General features: G+C 44.4%; 1 long non-coding RNA gene across 1 annotated transcript in view; it reads left to right on the forward strand.

The window, feature by feature from the left end:
- The first annotated feature begins 1815 nt into the window (after window positions 1-1815).
- The window catches only part of LOC310842158, a 405803-nt gene continuing 386550 nt past the window's right edge, over window positions 1816-21068 (forward strand). Inside the window, exon 1 of the long non-coding RNA XR_014562944.1 lies at window positions 1816-1859. This is a non-coding gene — a long non-coding RNA (uncharacterized lncRNA). The remainder of the gene's footprint in view (window positions 1860-21068) is intronic.

Below are 21068 nucleotides of genomic sequence, written 5' to 3' on the forward strand. Positions count from 1 at the left end.
AAGGCAAACCTGTGTAATCTGCACTTTCCAAAATGATACCTGAATTGAAACATCTCCAGCCTTCAAAATTTGAACTTCTCTGTGGTTTGCAATTCAGTTTTCACATACAGCCTGAACACCAAAAACTAGTTTCATAAATGCATATGGAAGGATCATGAAAAATTATTATTTAAAATTATGCACAGAAACAAATAAAGGAAAACAAAACTAAATATAAATGTCAGACTACATTTTCAAATTAATATATTGGAAGATGTTTGGACCCAACAGGCATATGGGTATTTTGAGGTCTACTAGTAAGGTACACAAGATTTCTCTTGTCAGGTTACAAAGAAGGAGAGACTTGTACCTAGTATTTTAAGGTAGGTTTGCAAGGGGATGATTTTAAACCATGCAAGCAGGTAGTGATCCATAAGAATGAAGAATGAACCAGGTAAAAAGTCCAGTCAAGCACAACTCCTCACACCACTGATGTTCAAAGCCTTCTAATTCATCAGCGACACATGGATCAAAGTCTTAAGATCACCTTGAGAAGTTCAAAACATTTTTAATAAGTTCTCTTTTATAGTTGGCAGACATTCTATACAAGGAAAAAGAACAGTTGCTGAGAATATATTAACTTGGCATGAAACCAGCCTCATGCACACCAAAGATGATTCCACCCATAAATTGTTCGATTTTATGGTCACGTTAAACAAAGGATAGCTAACATGCTGTCCTCAAAATGCTGCTAGACTACAACACCCATCACCCTTGACCATTCGCAATGTTGGCTGAGGCTGATGGGAGTTGTAGTCCAAGAACTTCATCAACAACATCATGACAATCCCTACTTTAAACTCATGAAAGCCTTTTAGATGACAAAACATCATCCATGCACAGACTAAACCTTTAACTGGAGCTTAGTGACAATTTTTATTTTTCTTCCCATTGTAAGAGGGTGATGTTATGGCATTAATGAAGCCAATTAAATTCAGCAGAGACCAACAAGGCGGAGAGAGTGACCCAGCAAAAGCAAATGCCTGTTGGGCTCCAATTCACTAGCAAAAACCACACTCGCCCATCAAGAAGAGACCTGTCAGCTCAGTTTATGCTGATAAGGTCAGACAGATTTCATAGCTGGGTCTTGCTGGGTCTTGCTTTATTTTCTTTCCGTAGTCTTTGAATTGGGGAAGCTTTCAAGTCGTTATATAAGCAACTGCTGCAAACAATCATTTTGAGAAGAAAGAAAGAAAGAAAGAAAGAAAGAAAGAAAGAAAGAAAGAAAGAAAGAAAGAAAGAAAATGTTGTAAACAAAAATTGCCCTTTCCCCTTATGGGGTATCCAAGAGCCCATATAGAGTCCTTACATAGGTTCCCTATTGGTAGGAGAGAATAACAGAGGCCAACCAGAGAATATTGAGAAGCAGAGCAGCTAGTAAGCTTGATCTTTATCGATCTGTTGCAACAGGGTGCTCCCCTCACCCTCAGGAGAGAGAAGGAACTCAGAAAAATGGCCCGCAAGGCCTTATAAAGACTTTTGAAATTGCCACCCTGTAGATCAAGACCACCCCCAGAAACATCATACATACATCACAGAAGAAGCGGTCTAAACAGAAATTTGAATGTTGTTTATCTCTTGTCCTTGTTTATCTCCTGTCTGGCAGGTTACTTGATTGGATTGCCTGGGGACCCTGGTCAGTCTTTTGTAATGATAAATACTTAGTTCCTGGGCCAGGTCACAGGCTCACACCCTATTCAAACACAGACATACCCTTAAGACAGGATTTGTGAAGGAAACGTCAATGGGGAGGCTTTTCCATTTTCTTTTGACCTTGCAGAGAAAACATTTGGTCAGTTTGGGAATCTAAATGGTTCCAGGTCAGTCTTCCTGTGCTGATCTATGTACGTGCTTGGTTGGTACACTTATGAACATTTAACATATATCTAAGACCTCAAAATTCCTATCACAAAAGAAAGATTCATATTTGGAGGAGGTTGAGTTGTGTATCGCGTAGGTCAAAGCTGAGGGTGCAGAGTTATGAATTCTCTGTGGGCCCCTGTGCAGTGAAGCTTCGAAGGGATGAGTGGGGAATAAAGGCCACAAAGCTGTGGTAAAATAAGGCCACAACTTTATTGATTGAACTAGAATAGGTTTGGCATAATCACAGGGCGTGGTTCTGTTGACTGGCTAGCCAGAATGTTTGTCAATATGCTCAGTGCTTTTTTTTGCTTTTTTTCTAAAAAGCTTAGGGGGACTCTCATTTTGTCTCAAGAAAATCACTATTTTATAGTTTAAATCAGGGAAAAGAAATACAGTAAATGGACAAAAGTACAAAGACTCACAAAATGTTTAAGGGTATGCGTACCCCTGCACACACACCCAAACCCAGAAAAAAGCACTGGATATGCTCCTAAGGAATTATTATTATATATTTATTTATATCCCACCTTTTCCACTGAAAGGGACTCCAGGTGGCATACAGATAAAAATAAGAACAGTTGAATACATAAGGCGGGAAACAATCGTTAACAGCACACAGAGAGAAATATTGAAACCATACAAATAACTGCCTATGAACATAGGCGCCGACTCCATGGGGCCTGAGGGGGCCCGAGCCCCCTAAAAAATTCGTTTGGGGGGGCTCCGCCCCCCCAATAATTTAAGAAAATTATTAGTTATATTATGCTTTGTAAAATCACAAAAATATGTTGGTAATTTTTATTTTCCTTGTTTGACGTTAGTTACCTTTTAAAATACATTCAGTAATGAGTTAAAACAAAGCCACTCCCGATCTAGAGAGGGGGTGGGGTTGCGGGCTCTCGACCCATTGACAATCTCGCGGGGCTGGCGTCAGCCCCGCGAGAAGCGGGGATTCCCCCTAGCTCATTAATATTCACCGCCCACGGCGGCAGCCAATCGGCTGCCGCAAAGGGTGGGCCCTCACAGGTTCACTTAAGGTCGGGGCAGCCCGGGGCTCGCCTCTTTCGTTCCCCCAGCAGCAGCGGTTTGGAGGTCTTGGGCCCCCCCAATATTTTTTATAAGTCGGTATGGGCCCCCGCCCCCCCCAATATTTTTTATAAGTCGGCGCCCCTGCCTATGAAGAACATCAAACACAGAATTCCACTGACTCTGTACCCACATCTATTAACACCTTCAATCAACCTACGCCTGCACACATTCACCCACCCACCCATCGTCATGGTGGCATACCACATTGACCTGTTCATGTGTTAAGACCTGTGAGAGATGCTCTTCTCCGTTTCCTCCTAAGTCCGGATGTGTTTCATGGGAACATAGAACTTCTCAATGGCTGCACCCAGGTTTTGGAACTCATCTCCCAACCTGCTGCAGAGATGCCCTCCTAGACCCTTCATTAGAAGACTTCTGCTGAATAATGAAGACCTTCCTTTCTGCCAGGTTCACGTCCTGACAGATTGGCTATTATTCTGCCTTGATGTATTGTATCATCATTTTATGGTTCTTTATTTTCGGGACCTGCCATTTTTAACTTCTCTCCTTGTTAGCTTTGAAATATTTATTATGTTTTGTTCTGTAATTTTGCAGGGTTTTTAAAGTTGCCTCTGACATTAAATATGGTAGGCATTCTAGCTTTCCATATTCAATACTGTATATCTGTTTGGGTTTTGTTTTTGTTTTTTGCTATCTATCATCACCAGTAGTGATGTATGGAAGTGAGAGCTGGACCACAAAGAAGGCTGATCGCCGAAGAATTGATGCTTTTGAATTATGGTGCTGGAGGAGACTCTTGAGAGTCCCATGGAGTGCAAGAAGATCAAACCCCTCCATTCTTAAGGAAATCAGCCCTGAGTGCTCACTGGAAGGACAGATCATGAAGCTGAGGCTCCAATACTTTGGTCACCTCATGAGAAGAGAAGACTCCCTGGAAAAGACCCTGATGTTGGGAAAGATGGAGGACACAAGGAGAAGGGGACGACAGAGGACGAGATGGTTGGACAGTGTTCTCGAAGCTACCAGCATGAGTTTGACCAAAGTGCGGGAGGCAGTGGAAGACAGGAGTGCCTGGCGTGCTCTGGTCCATGGGGTCACAAAGAGTCAGACACGACTAAACGACAACAACATCTATCATCTATCATCCACCTATATCTATCTATCTATCTATCTATCTATCTATCTATCTATCATCTATCTATCATCTATCTAATCTATCTATCTCAGGGGTTGGCAAGGCTTACCGGACATGGGGCAAATCTCTCTCACAGAGATCCTCCGTGGGCTGGACTGGCACAGCGCGATGCTGGAAACTGCGTCTGTGCATGTCTGCGGTGCTGGAAATCACTTCTGCGCATGCCCAGATGCCGAAAATCGCTCCTGCGCAGAAGCCATTTTTGGCATCTGGGCATTCACAGAAACTATTTCCGGCACTGTGAACATGCGCAGATGCGATTTCTGGCATCTGGGCATACACAGAAGCAATTTCCAAAGCCGCAGAAGAGAGTCCCCACACCACGCTGAGCCAGTTTAGCACAGTGCGCGGGGACTCACTGAGCGGGTGACTCGGTTCAGGGGCAGCTCATGGGCCGGTTAAGCAACCCTCATGGGCCACTTCCGGCCCATAGGTCTTAGGTTGCCGACCTCTGATCTATACCATGTGCAGATGTGTGCATGTGGTTTCATCTGTGATCTTGCTATCCTGATGGTATTCCATTGATTTTACTCTATTTCTCTCTCTCAAACTATTTTATGCATCTTTTGTGGCTTTCGCTTGTTTCTTCGTTTAATATTTGTGTGCTGGCTCTTGTTGCTATTTGGTGTTGTTTTCCAGCAGAGAATGAAGCTCGCTAATACGTGCATTAATAAGAAAGAAAGAAAGATTTAATTTATGATGCACATTTGCACACTGGCTCAGAGCTGTCTCCTTTCAATCTCTGGCTACCAATCTATAGAAGCCGAATGCACATGCCGAAAATGCATGGCAGCAATCAATAGTGAGAAATCAAGTAATATATTCAGGAGGCTGCCAGTGCTTTCTGTAGTGCTGTTCTTCCTACTGAAGAGGCAGAGAGACAGAGTCGAGGCTTTCACCTTTTCGAAAGCGCAGGATGTTGAACAATGCTTTGATTCAGTGTTTGGATTGGTTTCAGTCTGTGGATTTCATCAGCCTTTTTCTTGACCTGACACTTCAGGTCCGTGCTTTAGAAGGAGTGGCTCAATCCATAGCGAAATAAAGATATGATGCGATGAACTCTTTGTAAATATATACCGTATTTTTTGCTCTATAAGATGCACCAGACCATAAGACGCACCTAGTTTTTGGAAGAGGAAAACAAGAAAAAAAATATTCTGAATCTCAGAAGCCAGAACAGCAAGAGGGATCGCTGCGCAGTGAAAGCAGCAATCCCTCTTGCTGTTCTGGCTTCTGTGATAGCTGCGCAGCCTGCATTCGTTCCATAAGACGCACATACATTTCCCCTTACTTTTTAGGAGGGAAAAAGTGAGTCTTATAGAGCAAAAAATACGGTATATATACAGAAAAATGGGAGGTCATAAATCTGGGAAGGATATTGCAGATATCAATACTGTGCAGTTTGAAGTGACTGGTCGCATTGTCCATATCCATAACAAATATTATTCAAATTTTACTAGCAGACCACTTCAGAAACAAAACAGAATACAGTAAACGATACATCCAAAACACCCAGGGAATGTCTTGTGTAGTTCAGCACAGGGTTAGCATCTTAGAAAATATGAAATAACCCAAACAGACCTAGAAGCAAAGGCCTCTCATTCTTTAACAGCATCAATTGCCCTTGAGCTGTTTTCCTTAAGAACTTCATTTACATCTTCTGTTCCTTACGGCCTTCAGAGAAAGACTAACAGCCACCACCCTTGCAAAGATGGCGAATTTTCAACTCAGTAGCTTTGTCCCATAATCAAAGATTCACTCTCAGCAAAGAGCAGAAAAAAAATCAACAGGTAATCATTAACCCACTTAGGAGCTTAGGGACCCTGAGAAAATTACTGTGGAATAAAACCCCAATGTTAGCAATACACATTTAGCCATTTTCCATTTTAAACATTCATTAATACACAAGCGTTTTCCATTTCTGTGCCAGTTAGATCAATTATACTTAGCAGACCCTGCCACTTTTGTGTTCTGTATCATGCCTAGTATTCTATTGCTGCTGCATCAATGGGTTGAATCCAAATGTAGGGGGGGCACTTGTGTCTAAAAAGAGGAATCATAGAATTGTAGAGTTGGAAGGGACTCCAAGGGTTATCTAGTCCAACCCCCTGCAATGCAGGAGACTCAGCTAAAACATCCATGACAGATAACAACAACAACAACAACAACAACAACAACAACAACAACAACAACAACAACAACAACTTATTATTTATACCCCGCCCGTCTGGCTGAGTTTCCTCAGCCACTCTGGGCGGCTCCCAATCAAGTGTTAAAAACAGTACAGCATTAAATATTAAAAACTTCCCTAAACAGGGCTGCCTTCAAACGTCTTTTAAAGATAGGATAGCTGCTTATTTCCTTCACATCTGAAGGGAGGGGATTCCACAGGGTGGGCGCCATTACCGAGAAGGCCCTCTGTCTGGTTCCCTGTAACCTCACTTCTCTCAATGAGGGAAGCGCCAAAAGGCCCTCGGTGCTGGATCTCAGTGTCCGGGCTGAACGATGGGGGTGGAGACGCTCGTTCAGGTATACAGGACTGAGGCCGCTTAGGGCTTTAAAGGTCAGCACCAACACTTTGAATTGTGTTCGGAAACACTGGGAGCCAATGCAGATCTCTCAGGATCGGTGTTATGTGATCCCAGCGGCCACTCCCAGTCACCAGTCTAGATGCCACATTCTGGATTAATTGCAGTTTCCAGGTCACCTTCAAAGGTAGCCCCACATAGAGCGCATTGCAGTAGTCCAAGCGGGAGAAAACTATAGCATGTACCACTCTAGCGAGACCGTCTGCGGGCAGGTAGGGTCTTAGCCTGTGTACCAGGTGGAGCTTGTAGACAGCCGCCCTGGACACAGAATTAACCTGTGCCTCCATAGACAGCTGTGAGTCCAAAATGACTCCCAGGCTGCGCACCTGGTCCTTCAGGGGCACAGTTACCCCATTCAGGACCAGGGAATCCCCCACACCTGCCTGCCCCCTGTCCCCCCAAAACAGTACTTCTGTCTTGTCAGGTTTTAACCTCAATGGCCATCTAACCTCTGCTAATAAAAACCTCCAAGGAAGGAGAGTCTACAACCTCCGGAGGGAGACCATTCTACAGTCGGAATCTCCTTTTTTGTAACTTGAAGCCATTGGTTTGAGTCCTACCCTCCAGACCAGGAGAAAACAAGCTCGCTCCATCTTCCATGTGACACTGTGTCCAAAAAGAGGACATTGATTTGCATAAGATTTGCATATGCTAATTTTAAGTATAGGTGTCAATTTGGTACAGTGGTAGCTCGGGTTACAAACGCTTCAGGTTATAGACTCCGCTAACCCAGAAATATTACCTTGGGTTAAGAACTTTACCTTAAGATGAGAACAGAAATCGTGTGGTGGCAGCGGGAGGCCCCATTAGCTAAAACAGTACCTCAGGTTAAGAACGGTTTCAGGTTAAGACCGGATCTCCGGAACAAATTAAGTTCTTAACCAGAGGTACCACTGTAATGTAAATAGAAAAACTGTATCTCAGCACAGTGGAGAAGGCTATGACCAGGTGACTTTTGCACTTGCCAGATGGGCAGCTTCAAGGTAGCAGCTCCAAGCTCAAAGGGCTGGGAAGGGGTGAATAGGAACCAGAGACACTTCCCTCCTCTTCTACTTGACTGGATGAAAGACTCTTCTGCAAAACGACTCTTCTGCAAACAGAAGGAATCCTCCCATTTCTGGAATGGCAACGCCTGATACAACCCAGTGTTATATGATTGCACCTTTGCTATTTACTAGCAATGGCACTTATAGAAACAGCCACAGTATCACCAAGGTTCTGATGAATCAAACGACTGCATTCAGGCAGCTGCCAAACTTGCTATCATCTATCATTTTAAAAGTCAGAGATCTATCCAATAGTTATGGAGGTTTCAAAGGTTGCAGCCTATGCTTATCTCAGGGTTGTTGATGTTTTTCATCGACTTTATCTGATTGTGCAGGTAAATTGGCCCTGAGAACAGCTTTCCTGAAAATTGGGATGTTCTTCACTTTATCCGATGCATCACTGGGCTCTCTGTAACTAACAATGCTCATGAAAAGGTTAGGTTGCTTTGGCTTCGAGAATAAATGCAGAGATGTATGGCCAACCCTACCATTGGGCAAAGTCAGCCCAGTCAGCTTCTGTACATGGAAGGGGGTAACAGGCACCATTTTGTCCTTTACCCCAGGCAGCAAAATGTATTGGGCCACTCTTATCTCTGTCTCAAAGCTATGTCCACATTTCCTTCCAACGGTGAGTGAGGCAGCCCCATGGGACCTGTCCTGAAAGTGAACTATCAGTGCCAATTTAAGTTCTTTGTGCAGGTGTAAAGGTAAAGGGACCCCTGACCATTCGGTCCAGTCGTGACCGACTCTGGGGTTGCGGCATTCATCTCGCTTTATTGGCCGAGGGAGCTGGCATACAGCTTCCGGGCCATGTGGCCAGCATGACTAAGCCGCTTCTGATGAACCAGAGCAGCGCACGGAAATGCCATTTACCTTCCCGCCATACCTATTTATCTACTTGCACGTTGACGTGCTTTCGAACTGCTAGGTTGTGCAGGTGTACACAGCCCTAAATGCATTGGACCCAAGTACATAAAGGAGCTTGCATACCCTCCGACATTTTTTTATGATGAAAATAGGGATGTCCTGTTCCATAATAATAATGTCGGGTCCTCCATCATGCAGGGCATGTGTTGCGGTGAGATCACCAGAAACTGCCTCCCTGTTGTGGGGCGGGACCATTTGGATGGCCACAACACCCCATTGGTTACCCCTCTGTTGCTGGGGCAGAAATCTGGTCAGTTGGGTCGGCTATTGGCTGCTGAGGGGCTATTTAAGCTGCTGCACATCGCTGGAGAGTTTCACTTTCTTGCGACGTGCAGCGGATCACCCACCCTCCTCTCCCTATATTTAGTCCAAACTACAAGAAAGAAGATTCCACCTAAACATTAGGAAGAACTTCCTGACAGTAAGAGCTGTTCGACAGTGGAATTTGCTGCCAAGGAGTGTGGTGGAGTCTCCTTCTTTGGAGGTCTTTAAGCAGAGGCTTGACAACCATATGTCAGGAGTGCTCTGATGGTGTTTCCTGCTTGGCAGGGGGTTGGACTCGATGGCCCTTGTGGTCTCTTCCAACTCTATGATTCTATGATTCTAGGGTTGTCCTTATGGCCTTGCTATGCCTGTCTAGGGGTCATCTGTTTTGGAGCAGGGACCCAGTAGGAATTTTGCCATTTGGCTGATTAGCTGGGGCCACTTGGTTTTTGCCTACTGTGTAGCGAATCATCACAACTTTGTACGGTTCGCGGTTAGGCATTTAGTTCAATGTTTTGGGGAGGGGACGTGGTTGGCTGTGCCTGCCCCTCCATTGCTGCTGCTAGGGAATTCCGTTAAAGGAATCCAGGGGCTCGCCTTGCTTTTGTCTGAACCCTGTCAAGGGGCTAGGACCATGCAAGAGCCCCTGGGAGCATTTGGGGTGAGCTGTGAGATCGTAGGAGTTCTCACTCCCCCAGAATGCTTTCCCTTACTGACATATGGTGGTGCCCAGTGTCAGTCCTGTTCCTGCCACCACGCAGGTTCAGGTAGTCTGAAACTAAAGCCCAAACAACCACTCACATGCTTGAATCAATAAAGTTGTGGCCAAAATTTAATGCCAAAAACCTTGAACTAAAATCTGTGTCTATTGTGTCTTCATTTAGGGATGGTTTTGGGGGTCTTCACATGCAATGGTTGCCCTGGGCAGCTTCCAACATATATAAAAACATAATAAACCATTAATTATTTTTTTTAGAAACTTCCCTATGGGGTTGCCTTCTAGTGTATTCTAAAGGTTGTATAGTTACTTATCTCCTTGGCTCAGGGGTCACATAACTCCATACCCCCCCCCCCACATTTCTCCGATGAAAATAGAAACATCCTAAGGGAAAATGGGACATTCCAGGATCAAATCAGAAACTGGGAAGGCTTTTGTAAATCCTGGAAAATAGGGACACTTGGAGGGTCTGAACATTGCCTCCAATATCAACAATCTCAGACCCAATGAATAGCATACTGTCAGAGCTGCCTCTAGGTCCCAGCTCACAGAGGACCAACGGCAGGCTGATGTAGTGTACAAAAGTCTTTATTGAAGTTTAGTTTCCATTTCAAAGCCAGAGCGTGCAGCCCTACGTCTTAAACCTTAGATCGGCGAAGTCCCGTCTGAATCTCCTCCCCTTCCGCACCAGTTTAAGATCCTAGCCCTGCTCCACCTTCTGCGCTGTTCTCTCCTCCTCTGGGTCCTCCTGCCCACCGGGGCATTGCCCTTTCTGGACTCCTCCGACGCTGAGTCGCTTAGCTCCTCCCCCTGCCTCCAGCAGGGTTTAGGACCCGGTTCCCAATCCTCATTCTCTGCTGTCCCGCGCTCCTGTACATTTGAACTTGTTTCTCGCACCAACCCAGTGACCTTTCTCCTAACCGTTACACTGCTTCTATCACTGCTTCCCTCTTCCGTGACACTGGCCGGATCTGACCTCCCCTCCGTTGCCTGACTCTCCGATGGAGGCGTGGTCAGCTCTGCCTCGTCTCCTCTCCCTGGTGGGGAAAGCACTGGCCCCGATACCTGGGACTCTTCCCCCCCCCCCACTCTGCTCTGGTGGGGAAGCTGGTCCTGATTTCCAACTACTGCTCTGGGAGTCCCTGCTGCCCCCTTGCTCCTGGGGCGTTCCCCTTGGGAACCCCCTGCCCCTGGCCACTGGCGCCCCCTTCTGTGAATCTTCCGATTCACTGGAGAGGCTCATGGAATCCCTCGGACCACTGTCCCCTCCTACGCTCCCCTCGGATTCCTCCCCCTCGCTCTCCATCTCCCCTCTTCCCTGTGCCTCTGCTCCTGAGCCCCTGACACATGGGATGTCCTGTTGGTAACGCGCCAACTGGGGGCTGCCCAGTTGGCTTCGTAACTTGTAACAAAACATGAAGGAACTGGGCCTTGCTTTTATGGATGGTTATGCATGGAAACGTGTGTTTTCTTGTCTGTGCATTTGGGTTGTGTAGCCTGAATTGTGATGCAAAGGTGGTGGATAAAAAACGGCTTTTTGAAAACGTGGGCAAATCACAGTGGATCTCAGTGTGATAAGGAAAGCCACTGGGGAGAAAGGTGCAAAGAAGAACTACCGTATAGGAGAGAAAGTGAGATTCAGCAGTAGAGTACTGAGAGAAGAGGGAAGGTGATTGCATTTTAATCTACTTTATTTTGCTCTGCTGGGGAATATATGGGTTTTGTGTAACTTTTCCATGTAATATACTTCTGCTTAAAATGCCATATTTTTTTCCATCTTAGTATTTCCCCCCACTTTTTTCATACACCTGTGAGTTCTCAGCGTATTGTAAACACCCTCAAACCTGGAAACCATAACCTGTGTCTACCCTGCCTTGAGAGGCATCAGGGAGACCATAGGGAAGCATTTAGGCTGCTTAATAAAGGCAGCCAAGTAAAAATATCCCCCATCCTTTATCTGGTGGCAGCCAGATCTTTAAGTGGGAAAGGGGGGCGTTGTTGAAGTCAGAGGGGTACACTCGGTTGTGGCTTGATTTCCCTTCCCCAGGTAGTATCAGACCCCCCAGCTGGATAGGTGGCCATCCCATAAGACCCTTGGGGTGACCATTCCTGATTTATGGAATGTCCTCTTTGGTGAGGGGCATCTTCCTCCCTCAATATTAGCATTCAGGAGGCATTCTAAAAATACCTCTTTACCCAAGGATTTGATGGTTGGAATCTGTGACTCATGTTAACCTTGAAATTATTAGCTGTGTGGGTGATGTGACTGTTTTTAAACGCGTTTAATGCTCTATTGGAAGTGAGAGCTGGACCATAAAGAAGGCTGATTGCCGAAGAATTGATGCTTTTGAATTATGGTGCTGGAGGAGACTCTTGAGAGTCCCGTGGACTGCAAGAAGATCAAACCTATCCATTCTGAAGGAAATCAGCCCTGAGTGCTCCCTGGAAGGACAGATCCTGAAGCTGAGGCTCCAATACTTTGGCCACCTCATGAGAAGAGAAGACTCCCTGGAAAAGACCCTGATGTTGGGAAAGATGGAGGGCAAAAGGAGAAGAGGACAACAGAGTACGAGATGGTTGGACAGGGTTCTCGAAGCTACCAGCATGAGTCTGACCAAACTCCGGGAGGCAGTGGAAGACAGGAGTGCCTGGCGTGCTCTGGTCCATGGGGTCACGAAGAGTCAGACACGACTAAACGACTAAACAACAACAACAACAACAACAACAACAACAACAAAATGCTTTATTTCTTTATTTTTTAATTGCCTTCTTTTGTTATTTGCTGCCCTGGGATATGAATTATTATCATCACCATCCTTGACAAAAGTTTGCAGGGAAATAAGCTTGTCTGCCCTTAGGAGTATGTGTAGTTAGGAATACTGTACAACCATTTCAGGATGTTTTATGTTCATCATTGTAAAAATAAAAGGAAATCCCATCTGAACCATTAGCCAACCACCCATCCCCCCCCCCAAAAAAATGTTTGTCTTATCTGCACAGACACTGTTCAATGTTTTATCTTATTCTAGGATGGTAAGGATAAGATGTGATACATTTTTCATTTTATTCCAAATGTTCCAGTTTTCCACCCAGTTCTCCAGCTTATATCACCCGAAGCCCTGTTATCCGCTTCCTTTTCCTTAACTGTGCTTAATGATATGGATCGCCATGTTTAAAAACTCTCTTCTGAGCTGATGTTGAAACATTCCAATTAGCCCTGCAATGGAAGGGCTTGTTACAGCAGGTCAAAATTTCTGGTGGCATTATTTTCCCATGGGAAATGCTGAGAGTAGATCGTGGCATTTTCTGGTTTTTTGAATTAAAGCAAGGGGAGAACTAGAGAAAAAGGGAGGCCCGTGAGTTTCAGAAATGTGTGTGCATGTTTTGGATTTTTCTCTCTCTCTCCTGTTCAGAAATGCTGAAGCAATTATAAGTTGAGCCAAACTCCCTTCCAAAGTTGAGCTTGGTTCATAATCAGTTCCTTAAAAGAGCCATGCAATTACTGCTCTAGCATAGGTGTTTTGCTTAGGAAAACAGCAAGCTACCATAGATTGACTCATAGCACTGCTCTACCTAGCTCAGTGTTAGGTAGAGGTTCTCCATGGTTTCAGACCCTCCAAGTCCTACTTTGATATGCAAGGGTTTGAACCTGGATCCTTTGCCATTGACAGGGCTCTTCTTTACTCTCACCAGCTGAAATAGCAGGATGAAGGGAAAGGGAAGTGGCTGATCCCAGACACACCCCTTTAGATGGATGATTAATACAAGGAGATGAGAGAAACCTGTAGAATTGAGAGGGGGGGTGTTCTTCTTCCTTTCTCTCCCTAGAAGCCAGGGTAATTCAATGAGACTGAAGAGTGGGAGAGTCAGGAAATATCCGTCCAATAGTGCACCAATGCTGATTATTTTCTACTCTGTGCTGAGGATGAATCTTTGATCATGTGGTGAAGGTATTGAGTTGCAAATCTCCAAAGTATCCTTTAGTCTTTTGTCTCCCATATTCCATAGAGTAAGGATGTAAATGAAGTTCTCCTGAAGGGAGAGTAAACAGCTTAAGCCCAATGGAAGCTGAAATGCAGGCTGTGGAGAGAGAGAGAGAGAGAGAGAGAGAGAGAGAGAGAGAGAGAGAGAGACCTTTGCTTTTAGGTCTGTTTGGATTTTCTAAGATGCTAAGACTGTGCTGGACAGTACAAGACATTGTAAGGATATTTTGGTTGTATCTTTGATGCTTATGTTTTGCTTTGAAGAGTTATGCCAGTCAAAGTTTGAATAATATTTTTATGGGCCTGGTCTGACTCCAAAAGGAGTCTGTTCTTATCCTTCCAGTTGCTTCAAACTGCACAATATTAATATCTGCAACAATTGATACCCTTCTGTAATATGCAGTGATGGCTAAAAACTTGGACAGCTTTAAAGGGGGGTTAAATAAATTCCTGGAAGAGCAAGATATCAGTGGCTAGTAGCCAGGATTGCTATATATTATGCCCAGCTTCAGAGGCAGTATGGGGAATATGAGCAAAGAATCCTTTGCTCTCAAGTTCTGCTTGCAGGCGTCCTATTGACATTTGGCTGGTGACTGTAAGAACAGAATACCAGAATAGATGGGCATTTGGCCTTTGGTTTGAGAACATCATTGAGATCAACCAATGGAATTATTCAGCAGTAAGTTCAGTGCAGATGAAAAGAAGTACTTATTAATGTGTAATGAAGTAATGAGGTTCACCACCGTAATATGTGGTGATGGATTCCAATTTATTTATCTTTTGAAAGTACAGTTGTACCTCAGAAGTCAATCAGAATCCGTTCCGGAAGTCCATTCGACTTCTGAAATGTTCAACTTCCAAAGCATGGCTTCTGATTGGCTACAGGAAGCTCCTGCAGCCAACTGGAAGCTCCATCAGACGTTTGGCTTCTGAAAGAACGTCCGAAAACCAGAACAACCACTTCTGGTTTTCGCTCGTTCGGGAGCTAGAACGTTTGACTCCCAAGGCGTTTGGGAGCCGAGGTACGACCGTACGGGACAAATTCATATGGTAGTAGAAGATAGTCATAGCAGCAAAATGAATCTTATGTCCAAGTCCCATAGGGAGGCTCTTGTCTCTAGGCATAAGATCAAAATTTTTAAAATAAGTATTTCACCACTGTTAGCTCTAACAATTTCATAGGTTCCCATTCCCTCCTGTTGCTATTTGGGAAATAGTCAATTGGGACACAAGAATTAGCATACACTCCTAGCTGTATAAGAGTTATGTGTTTTGAGCATGCCCAGAGTGGTTTCCTTGAAGGCCACACCATCTCACCAGGATAATCCAAATGCTGTATTTCCTACCTTGAGGCACTTTTTTGTTTTGTTTAGTATTTGTTTTGTGACCTAGAGAGAGCATGCGAGCAAACAAGCAATGGTTGACTCAGAGTGTGTCTTTCTATAATAATGCTTAACTTTTTTTCTTTGCTTAATAATTTTACATCTATTTTTGTGAACTGGATAGGGAGGAGAAATGGTGGATTGCTTGTGATGCATTGAGACAAGCTCTGCATTAACCATTTACCTATTAAAAGCTACATCATCGACTGGATAGGGCGGGGAAGATTTATTTGAGCCCCATGCAGTACCAGAGTATTTTCCAGAACATTCCCAGAAAAGGAGGGTTGGGTGTCAGTGTATGCATACATAGAGATCTGCTTCCAATAGTTCATGCTTTCCATATAGAGAAATTAGTGTTTTGGATGGTAAAGTTGAACTGATTTTTTAGGGAGGAAAACAGCAGTCAACTAGAAACAAACGTTCCTCACATTTTAAATTTTTGTGTGTGTTTGATTACTTTTTTGGCAGTGGAAGTTTAGCTGTAAACAATACATGAATTGAAAAATATATGCCTTGTGTTATGGCTTAATTTTTAAATAAGACATATTGGGTCAATATTGTCTGAAAATCATAATTGGGCCTTCTTACATAGACGTTCTTCTCCTGTCTGCAAATGTGCAGAGAATAAATTATTATTATTATTATTATTATTATTATTATTATTATTATTAGGGCGACAGTGACATTCTGCTGATCATGAAACAATTTCATAAATAAGTGCTATACAAGTTGTATTGCAAGGAAAACAGCAAGGTTAAAAATTGCATCCCTACCAAGTCAAAATTTTATCAGCTTCCACTATCCAAAATCTGGGGAAATTTTGGATAAGAGCATGGGGGGGGGGAGGATCCTTAAATGAACACTTTCCAAATGTTTACTTTTCCTGCAGAGATATTTTCACTCTTTTGCCTTCTCCTTCAACTCTCTAGAGTCTAGAATAAACCTCTTTTTAAAAGTTTTATCTCCAAGTAAAATAGCTTACCCTACAGAACCTAGGATCTCCGAGCATTGATCATTTTTCAAACTGTTCTTTGACATTTCATATATTCCAGGGAGAAATCTGTGTTGCACCAGCAAAAAATCTGGTGTAATTCAACTTGACCTTTCCAGGAGATACACAACATTTAACATTAGCTAAGGCACACCTATGATTTTTAATTAATTTGAAGCCTCCCTCCTTCCAATGTTCTTGTCTCTCCCTAGTCCCTTGATACAGAAAAGCTGTCAAATTGGAGGGCGGGGGAGAATCAGATTAATGGATTAATTTGGGAAATGCAAAGCAAGTTGAGTGATAACATAATACTCAATCATCAGCCACTTCCTTTCTCCTTCTTTTTCCTCACAAGGGTGGACAGGCTTCCGGACAATTATCTAGAGCGAACAAAAAATTGCCATGTACATTTGCAGGATTTGGAGGATCCATTCCGTTTTTTGGATTAATTTCAAAACATCTCAGTGCAATACTTAGACATGAAAATGGACCTTGATCCCTTAAGACTATTCTCATACTCAGTGAGGTATATGCCTCTCTCAGAGTGGTTGACATCAACCTCAACTGTCCCCAGGAAAAACAAAATTTAAAAAATCCTTAAAGTGGCACCTTAGAAACCAACTAAGTTTGTTATTGGTGTGAGCTTTCGTGTGCATGCACACTTCTAGGTATCTGAAGAAGTGTGCATGCACACGAAAGCTCATACCAATAACAAATTTGACATCTTTCCGCAGGGCCTGCAAGACGGGAGCTGTTCCACCAGGCCTTTGGCCAAGGCGCAGTCTGACTCCCTCCTCCTGTAATCCTCATTGCATTGTAGCCCAATGGCTGCCATTAATTTGACTCTGAATTGATTTTACAATGAATTGATTTTAGAATGTATTTCAATTACCGTATTTTTCGCTCTATAACACGCACCTGACCATAACACGCACATCGTTTTTAGAGGAGGAAAACAAGGAAAAAAACATTCTGAATGAAACAGTGGATGTATCATTTTTGTGCTTCATGCTGTGGCCACAGACATGTGATCTGATGGTGAATTTGGGGTGACCCAATGCAAAAAACCTGAGAATCCCTGTGCATCCATGGTTTGTAACCACGTTTTTGCACCATTGCATCCCCAGGCAACAGTGGGTGTGTGATTTTGGGGGGGCAGGCTGTAGCCATGGACATGCTATGTGATCTGATGGTGAATTTGGGGTGACCTAATGCAAAGATCCTGAGGATCCATGTAGATCCATGCTTTTTAACCACGTTTTTGCACCATTGCAGCCCCAGGCAACAGTGGGTGCGTGATTTTGGGGGGGCAGGCTGTAGCCATGGACATGCTATGTGATCTGATGGTGAATTTGGGGTAACCCAATGCAAAGATCCTGAGGATCCATGTGGATCCATGCTTTTTAACCACATTTTAAGTGGGGAGGGAAGGAAAAACACAGAACGGACAAGGAGCACAGAGGGGTGTGCAGAGAAGCAGCTGGCTAGGAATGCAGGAGAGGGGTATAACTGGGAGGGAGGAAAGGAAGGCAAAAGTTTTCCCTCACCTACCCACCCAAGCCAGCCAGCTCGCACGCGCTCTCTCTCTCTCTCTCTCTCTCTCCCTCCTGCATGTTTTCCCCTCTGCTTGTCTGGAGGGGAGGGGCTTTCCCTGCTCTTTGTTCCGTTTGAGCAAACACAGCAAGGAAACAGAGATGGGTGGGCAGTAAGACCCTGAGGCAGAATGCAGGAAAGCAGCCACTTCCTCTTTTCAGCTTTCCCTTCTAGGAGACGCTCGATTTTTGCCTGCTTTTTTTTTGCCTCCCCTCGCACCATTTGGCTCCAGGGACCACACATTCGCTCTATAACACGCACAGACATTTCCCCTTCCTTTTTAGAAGAAAAAATCTGCGTGTTATAGAAGGAAAAATACGGTAATTGCTTGTGATTTTATGTAAACTGTGTTATTTTTATTGTTATTAGCCGTTCTGAGCCCGGTTTCGGCTGGGGAGGGCAGGATATAAATAAAATGTTGTTGTTGTTGTTATTGTTGTTAGTTGGTCTCTGAGGTGATGCTGTGGGTTAAACCACAGAGCCTAGGACTTGCCAATCAGAAGGTCGGCGGTTCGGATCCCCGTGACGGGGTGAGCTCCCGTTGCTCGGTCCCTGCTCCTGCCAACCTAGCAGTTCGAAAGCACATCAAAGTGCAAGTAGATAAATAGGTACCGCTCTGGCAGGAAGGTAAACGGCATTTCCATGTGCTGCTCTGGTTCGCCAGAAGCAGTTTGTCATGCTGGCCACATGACCCGGAAGCTGTACGCCGGCTCCCTCGGCCAATAAAGCGAGATGAGTGCCGCAACCCCAGAGTTGGCCACGACTGGACCTAATGGTCAGGGGTCCCTTTACCATTAAGGTGCTACTGGAAGGATTTTTTTTATTTTGTTTCGACTACGGCAGACCAACACGGCTACCTACCTGTAACTGTCCCCAGGAAGACATCTTGACATAAGAAAGACAGTGATGTAAGGAAAAACCTTGACAGACCACACCAATGGCCCATCTATTCCAGCATCTTGTTCTCACAGTGGCCAAACAGATGCCCATTGAATGCCTGAGAGCAGGACCTGAGCACAACAGAACTTGTGATTCCCAGCAGCTGGGATTCAGAGGCATGCTGCCTCCAGGTGTGGTGGGAGAACATTATGGCTTGTAGTGTTTGTTATCCTCCATGAAACTACAATCTTGGCTTGATTTAATAAATTAATTTAATAAAAAGGTAAAAATAAAGGGACCCCTGACCATTAGGTCCAGTCGTGGCCGATTCTGGGGTTGCAGCGCTCATCTCACTTTACTGGCCAAGGGAGCCGCTGTACAGCTTCCAGGTCATGTGGTCAGCATGACTAAGCTGTTTCTGGTGAACCAGAGCAGCGCACGGAAATGCCGTTTACCTTCCCACCGGAGCGGTACCTATTTATCTACTTGCACTTTGATGAGTTTTCGAACTGCTAGGTTGGCAGGAGCTGGGACCGAGCAACGGGAGCTCACCCCATTGCAGGGATTCGAACCACTGACCTTCTGATCAGCAAGTCCTGGGCTCTGTGGTTTAACCCACAGAGCCACCCGCGTCCCCCAATTAATTTAATACCTCGTTCCATTTCTAGCACAACTTTCCCCTAAGGAGCTCAAGATGGCTGAAGGAGCCCCTCCCTCTTTTATTTTCACAGCAACCCGGTGAGGTAGGTTCGGTTAAGAGACTGTGACTAGGCCAAGGTCATCCAATGAGCTTCAGGGAATTAGAACCCCTCTCTCCCAGTCCCAGGCCTTGTCCAACACTATACTGCACTGCTAACAGTTACGCTATTAGGCATTTGAATTAGCTGAGGAGCCAACTAGCAGCTTCTTCCTGCTTCCTTTTGTCCATGGATGTTCAAATGGCTTCAAGACAGCCTGCATTCCTAGCAGGGAACCACTGCAGAGTATTTTCCCCATCTCTTATAATAATCTAGTTTTGTGGGATAACATAGTTATTTGAAATGGCCAGGTGTTGCAAGCAGGGCCCATTAATGGGGTTGGCTAATGGCATTACCCCTGTATCAACCCATGGATGGTTGACTGGTGGATAATCCCCTCCACTTGTCAAAGCTGGCTTGGGGGTGGGGGTTAAAGACCTGGCTTGCTGGGCCAAAAAGATCCCTCACCCTGATCTGCATTGAATGGCTCTCCATGGTTTCAGGCAGTGGACGTCTCCAGTTCTCCTTGGAGTTGCTGGTGATCAAAACTGGGGTCTTCTGTACATAGAATCATAGAATCATAGAGTTGGAAGAGACCACAAGGGCCATCGAGTCCAACCCCCTGCCAAGCATCAAGCTACAGGTCTTCCCTGACACCTGGTGAGGGGGGAAGAAAATCAAGTTCCAATCATTCAATTTTTGTTGCTCATATTTTGTCTCATCTCCATCTTTCCTGACATCAGACAGATGTGCTGCTGATGCTGTGGCAACACCTTCAAGAATTTTAGCTGTGAAATATCTGCAGGAAGAAGTGAAGTCACCTGCAGGCTAAATGCACACCATGTGAAAACAGCAGCTAAAATCTCATATGGTTGTGATTTTAACATATTAATCAAGATCCTCGTTTGATCTAAAAGCAAAGAGACCTACACAACCTGACACTCCTACCTGATTATTCTCCCCCCATTCCTTGGAAGACAGGGGGAGGAAAAAAGATGCTGACTGATCCTCTTGTGGGTTACCCTCTAACAAACAGAGCCTTTTCTGCTGTAAATACCTGGCCCCTTTCCTGATCAGTAAAGACTTATACTTTTTCCAGAGTCCTTTTTTTTTGGGGGGTGACAACAGAGGCTATTTGCACCCCCTGATTCTTCCATTTTGCATATTTAAATGGTGGTTTTGTTATTTGATTATTTGGAATGACTGCTTTATTGCTGTTTTGTGTGTGTGTGGCTTTAAAAATAAAATAAAATCCTATTGCTATTCTAATACATTGTTTACCGCTCACAAGAAGACAAAAAGGCAGTACAGATAAAAGATTTAATAATCCTAATAAAATAACATGGCAAGTAGTCTGTATCCAGCTTGGTGGCTCTCGTGTCATACAGACCTGATGCAACGTTCAAAAAATAATAATTGGTGATCTGCCAAGATCTATAAAGCTGCTTGAAGAGGCTAAAAAGAATAGTTAAATTTATGGGCTGACACTCTCTCTCTCTCTCTCTCTCTCTCTCTCTCTCTCTCTCTTTTAAAAGGGTTTTTGCATTGTCTCTTTCCTAAATCCAGCAAATGCAGATTGGTAAAAAAATAAAAAAATAAAATGTCAGGGCAGGTTATAAATAAAGAACCAGTGTTGGGACAGCTGATAAAATATGAATACTATTCCAAAGAGCTTAATGTGTCAGCTCCTCGTAATAGGAAGGGGGATGAAGTGCGTATGTGCTCCTGCTGCTTAACAGTAGGTTTGAAAGAGGCTGTCGCAGTAGCACAAGTGGAAAATTTCCCCCTGTCTTTTGGCAGGTTTCCAAGGCGT

This window comes from Podarcis gaigeae (assembly GCF_964106915.1).
Source record: "Podarcis gaigeae genome assembly, chromosome: 3".
NCBI lineage: Eukaryota > Metazoa > Chordata > Lepidosauria > Squamata > Lacertidae > Podarcis > Podarcis gaigeae.